Source organism: Rhipicephalus microplus, unplaced genomic scaffold (genome assembly GCF_043290135.1).
Source record: "Rhipicephalus microplus isolate Deutch F79 unplaced genomic scaffold, USDA_Rmic scaffold_21, whole genome shotgun sequence".
NCBI lineage: Eukaryota > Metazoa > Arthropoda > Arachnida > Ixodida > Ixodidae > Rhipicephalus > Rhipicephalus microplus.
In genome coordinates this window covers 334,016-340,733 of record NW_027464594.1, presented here as the reverse complement: position 1 = coordinate 340,733, position 6,718 = coordinate 334,016, and the positions used below count along the sequence as shown (strand labels likewise).

Below are 6,718 nucleotides of genomic sequence, written 5' to 3'. Positions count from 1 at the left end.
GAGGGTTAAAAAGAGGGTGTTTGAACGTGAAACGAGAGCAGAGGTTTGTGCTTGGACCCGGTCACATGGCTGAGTACTGCAATAATGTATCTCTTCACCGGACTACGGCTCTTCGCGCTGCCACCGAGCACTCGAGTCATCGAGGGGCACCCACTCCGAACGTCGACAACACCTTCCGTTCTTAGATAGTGTAAAAGCTAGTCGAGGAGTGAGGAAATTAACTCCATCTATTGAGCAAGTCATAATCTAGAGGTGATTACTACATACGGAGGAGGTATGACTCATGGCGTAAGGTGCTTAGCCCCTAAAAAGCCGCCCGTATGTTCTCTAGCGGGGAACTCGAGAAAATGCGTCGCAGAGGGGTGGGGCTACAGCGCGAATGTTGCGTAATTCAGTATGGCTTGAGAATGCCTAATTGCTATTGTGCCTTTATTATTCTTATTTATCATGTGAAGGAGAAGCGTTGCCTCCAACGAGTGGTGGGCCGCTGATTCTGGACTGTTTTCTCCTACTGATGAAGGTACTGTTGCTTACATCGCATTTACTCGAGTCAAGCAAAGCGTCAAGCCTAGGGCAAGCCAAGTAAACATGACCTTGACGCAATTCGAACGTGCGATCCAGTTTGTACCTATACGGGGCGGCCTGTGAACGGTTGATTGGGGGACCATAAAGCTTACCTTTTAAGGGTGGAACGCGATAGAGATATCCTGTTTCTAGTGCGTACTTCAAACAGGGCATGAAACCTTTTTAAACTTGCTATGCATCCATTACGAGGCCTTAAGGAAATAGGCGCAGTAACGTGTGTGCCTTTTGTTATAGGTGACTGGCTTTAAACCACGAAGTCGATACAATAATTATACGCTTTGACGCCCGCTGGCAATGAGGGCTTCTACAACGCACTATTACTGCAATATGTCATGTTGTACTGCGAATCATAATACAGGACGCGTGTGTCTGTAAAACAAGAAAGTTACTTTGGCTGCGTTTTCAAGCAGATGGGGTTATTTTCACTGTATTAAAGTGGTGTTAAACTGAACTGACCGCATAGTAAAATATGCTAGTTCTAGGCCAAAGAACACATGAGCCGACCCACTTGGACGCACTCAGACTCAGATCAAGCCATGAGTCCGAGTCTGAGTAATATTTTGGTGAGTTTGAGTCCAAGTGTGTCCGGTTAATAACATGTTTTTTCAGCGTGAGCCCGAGTGAGTCTGGTTCAGGGACATTTTGGTGAGCCTGAGTCCGAGAGAGTCCAAAGCTCTAAATATATTTCATGAGTGAGTCTGAATGAGCTCCACAAGTTTTGCTTACCTTTGGTTACTAGAGAGGAAATCAGCCTCGTAAGTCATCCTTTACCTTGAATATCAAAGGCTGCAGCAGGACGAGCTGGTTAGACCTTTCGACATAGGTTGGCGAAATTTGTGGAGCTCACTGGGTGAGTCGACTCATGAGTTCGATAGCGTAGAATTATCTTTTCCCGCCATGTTATCAGAACTCTCCAACACCAACATCTCCTGTAGCAAGTGCTCTCCTTGGCACCTTTAATATGATACCTTTGAACACGAGTTTCGAGGGGTTGCAAATCAGTACGGACATTTTATTGAAACTGGTGAAAAGTAACATATATTTATTAACAACTTCACTGGAACAGTTTGTGCGGTAAAGGTCAATGTACTTCCCTAAGTATTTCACCCCTCTCATCGATCAATATTGAAATGCTTTATCAACGATACTACTTTGATTGATTGATTCGTTCATTCATTCATGGATTGATATATGCGGTCTAACGTCCTAAAAGCACCTTAAGCTTATGACACATGCCGTAGTGGGGGGCTTCGGAAATTTAGACTGCTTGGTGTTCTTTAACGTGCACCTAAATCCGAGCACATGGGCTAAAAGCATTTCTGGCTCCATCAAAAACGCAGCCTCCACAACGGGCGCCTGAAGGAATATCTAACCGGCTCCTGTGCAGTCTCGATGGGAATTTCATCAAGATAATGACAACGAAATTCGATAAAGCCTCTAAGGCGGCGGGGCCAGTACCGCAAAACCGGCGCACTGCTCAGGTTTTGTGCATTTCGATGCCCAGCAGGCCACTCAGCGAAAAGAATATCTGCCCCAATTCCCTCACGACACGCGTCGGTAGAGTCGCAGACTACGCCGCCATAGGCAATGTCACCACAGACTACATTGAGGACAAACACGTCTTCAGACACAATCTCATTGGCTTAAGGCAACCACTATAAACGGAGGACGCGATGTCATTACATCACCGAGACATCAGCACCATCAGGCACACGCCCACAATACAGGTGATGAATTTGGCAAAAGCATTTGATACTCTTAAACATGAACGCGTACTACTGGAGACCTCTAGTCCAAGGCAGGGCGGAAAATGTCATAATTACGTCAAACTTTGCCTTAAGGACAGAACAGCGATCATCCTTATGGTGCTACGGTGCCTTGACGAGCGATTTCTGCAGCGTCTACAACGACATCTGCAGCGTCTACAACGGCATGGTTGCCATATTTAAGCCAACGGAACCTTACTGGCATCTCAACGCTCTACGGTGGTTCCCCTGAGAGGCGCGTGATGCAGAGCAAAAAGTGGCATCACGGTGGCATGATCCCCTTCCAAAGAACAGCAAGAAAAAATGGCAGCATATCCACTGAGTGAATGATGGATAGTGGGGCGAAGCATCCGTCCATGCATTCGTTGTTGCTTTCGTCCATCCATGCGTGCGTCTGTGTGGCCACCCATGCGTCCATCCGCCCGTCCGTGCGTGCATCTGTTCGTGCGTCCGTCCCTGCTTTCGTCCATGCATCCGCTCCTGCGTCCGTCCATGCGTCCATCCATCCGTGCAGCCATCCGTGCGTCCGTCCATGCATCTGTCTGTGTCCGTTCGTCCACATATTCAACATTCCAAGTACGACCATCTCGCATCTTTTCATAATATATTCCTCATATAGAAGCACCGCCATGCAGCGGACATTCCAAGGACTGAACGAGAGGAGGCACACGCTTACTTTCTCACGGCTTGCGCTTCGTGTCTACTTCCCACCTTTAACCACCTCGAGTCCATGGTATATACTAGTTCACTGTATTCATGGCACTGCGGCCCAACGCTCGATAAACCTCTCTAAAACCTAGGAGGTTACGCCCAGCGAGTATAACGTAGCAACCCTTTCTTGTCTTCTGTGCGTTGTTGAACAATAAAAAATTCGCAGCGTGCACGGTAATAAAAGCAGAATTCTCCTGCCTCTCATTCTCCCTTAGCAGCCATTGGCATGTACATTGAGCACTATCTTTTATTGTTCAACAACGTGCAGAAGAAATCTCCCACCGGTACCACCTTGGAGGTCAAAATGTTATACTTGTTACACACTACAACAGCGGCTACGAGGGACGAACGGGTGTCGCTATAAGAAGCTGTGCCCCTAAAACCATGGGACAAGTCTGCAGTAATCCCAAGCGCCTAGAAAACATCGGCATACCGTATGGCTCGCTACCATCACCGCTCGTCAAAGTGACCATGAAAGGTCTCTCACTCGAGCTTACCGCAATCTCCTACGTCCACCACGTCATCTACGTGGACGACACAACCATCTGAAAAGGCGTGGTTTCGATGTGCTTCCTGCAGAGGCGACAATAGAGGTGAACACTACGCATGCTCCACTTCACGTCTGCCTCCACCTCGGGCGCTGCAGGCTTTTCGTGCCCACGAGCAGAGCCATAACAAGGTTTCACTCGCCACGACGCTTTAGTATGAACACGCCCCAATAGATACACATTCATCAAAGCTTAAAGCGCATCACAAATGTTTCGGGGGTGTAGCTCAGTGGTAGAGCGCTCGCTTTGCATGCGAAAATTCCCAGGTTCAAACCCCGGCTCCTCCATGGATGTCATTGTTTTTGCTTTAAAGAGAACGTCACTGGCATGCATTCCGGCAAGTCATTGACTTTTTCGGATAAAATAAATCACTGGCACGCGCACGTGAAAGAATTTTTTTATTCTTCATTTCACCAAACCATATGTATCTCTCCTACTGTTTCAACGCTTCTAGCAAGAAACACAAACATTGTAATTCTAGTTCTTTTAAAGGTGACACACTGTTTAACTACACTTGAAAAAAAAGCGACGCTTTTCAGTGCTGTCCAGTGGTGATGCTGATTTTATAATGAGGCGCATCATGCCTATTTAATTCCTCACCATGCGTGAACAAGGTGACAATACTTTTATTTCAATGCAAGAAACACGCACCCTACGTCTTCTCTGGCAGCCCTGCGCGACAACGCACGGCGCACTTGGTTATCACCTAGTAAAACTTGCTGCGTACTCTCGTCTGTACGCGCACGTTTCTGTGTGCCTCGTACAGCTCAACACCAACAAGCTACTCTCGTTTGAATACGGCACCGCATATTTCACATGGTAGTGGCAAACTTACAAACAGCAGCGTGGTGCGCCTGTGCCACCGTCCACCTGGGCAGCCACGGGCTGGCAAATACGCACATATGTCATTAACTACTTCCCGAAGCAAGACGTGCAGCGATGGCGTAGTCGTTAGTGCGTCAGCTTCGCGTGCAAGAGGTCAGTGATTCGAATCCCGGTTACGCGCAGTTCTCAACCAGATTTTTTTTTAAATCCGCGTGGTGATGGAACTGCAATGAGAGGCCTGGGGTGTGGCCTCACCGGTGACCACCACCGGTAACGCACTCGCTCACCAGAGAACGATTGACCACCCTGGTGCAATATTTGGCCACTACCTTCCACATGCATACGTCCATTAACTCACGGCCCTCAGTCCCCAGCGGCTTCGAAGCAACTGGCCACGGAGGCGGTCATATCTGCGACGCAGCAGAGGGTGCTAAGAATCTCTGGGTTCGGACAGGCTGCCATTGGAATCTGAACTTGGCAACGTTTAACGCTAGAACCTTATCTAGTGGGGCAAGTCTAGCTGTACTATTTGAGGAGCTAAAGAGTGTTAAATTGAGTGTAATAATGGTTTGAATGCCAATAACTAAGGTGAAATAAGGAACCATAAATTTGGAGCTATCACGACTAGATGAATAGGCAGTATATGACATATATTTCGTTACATTAACAAAGTAAAATGATAGATTGTGAGCTGTTTAGCACACGAGACAGCGGTCGATTCCGAAGAACTGTTTGGTATTGAACATGCCTATTATTGTTTGAACCACTTTACACAGTCTCCCCTCATACATCACAACTACGATTCACCGGATTCGTCTTGATGCGGTCTTCAAAAGACGTTCTTTGCATATGATAAAGTGCAGTGCAACCAGCCCATACAGATGATATTGTGAAGCTAATTGAATTTAAAAAATACGACATATCCCTCTAATTCCGGGAGTCGATATCATTCCAAGCAGTAGGAAAGTAGTATCCTATCTATATAAAGTTTTATTGCTTTAAATCAAACGTTGCGAGTTCAACCGATTGTCTGTGCATATTGAGTAGTTATGCCTATGTATCGTGCAAGTTCGTAGCGAGAATGTTTTGTTCCATAGGACGAGGAACCACTTGCTCAAGGCGTTGACTATTTTAGAAAAAAAAAGGCACTACTTGGAGGTGCAAGAGGCTCATAGGACTATCCATATCACCACCCTTTTGACTACAGTATTGATCGTGGGATTACCAGGTACGTCACCTTCAGTGACACCCAAATGTGTCTGATGGCATTCCTTAGCACTCAAGATAGGGCTTTGATGTAGGTTTTTTTAAGTGAAGTGCACTTTACTCTGCCAGCATGAGCATATAACAACCTGTTTCCACCGTATTCCTGCGAGTTGGACAATGGTTAAGCAACAAAGGTGAATATGTTATCTTACATTCTTACAAAATCCGATAGCGAACACTGCAACCACAGTGACATTGCTCCGGTATGACGCCACTGTAGGGTATTTTTCGTAAGTACACTGCCGTAGCCTTGTGGTATAGAATCCTTGACTACCACGCAGGATGTATGTGTTCAATTCCGGCTCTCATCGCAATTTTCTATCTTTCGGTTACTCCAATTTTTTTTCTCATCGACAACGCTGCCGACACCTGCTCCGCCTGCAACCCAAGCTCTATAACGCAGTTGCGAATGCTTTATCACAATCAATTATTGCCATTCACATTTTCTTGGCAACTGTCAATTACCTGTGGCTCATACCCGCACACCTTGCGCCATCATGATGATGATATGTAGCATTTAACGTCCCAAAACCACCATATGATTATGGGAGACGCCGTAGTGGAGGGCTCCGGAAATTCCGACCACATGGGGTTCTTTGACGTGCAACCAAATCTGAGCACACGGGCCTACAACATTTTTGCCTCCGTTGCAAATGCAGCCACCGCAGCCGGGATTCAACCCCGTGACCTGCGGGTTAGCAGCCGAGTACCTTATGACCACCCCATCGAGGCTACCTTGCACTTTGGTATGCGGGTTTGTGCCACACGTGACTGAAGGAAAGGGTTTCATGACATACGTGCCAAGTATGTCACGCTAGTCATATGTTCGTATGTATGTCATACAGTAATGCTTCCCGTGCAAGTTTTAGTGTGTCAAGTGAAGGAGTGCCCAAACATACGCGGATAAGATAGATAGATAGATAGATAGATAGATAGATAGATAGATAGATAGATAGATAGATAGATAGATAGATAGATAGATAGATAGATAGATAGATAGATAGATAGATAGATAGA

General features: G+C 46.6%; 1 non-coding gene across 1 annotated transcript; it reads left to right on the top strand.

Moving 5' to 3' along the window:
- Positions 1 to 3,825: 3,825 nt before the first annotated feature.
- TRNAA-UGC (transfer RNA alanine (anticodon UGC)) lies at positions 3,826 to 3,897 on the top strand. The gene has a single exon. It is a non-coding gene; the product is annotated as a tRNA-Ala (tRNA).
- The last annotated feature ends 2,821 nt before the right edge of the window (positions 3,898 to 6,718 follow it).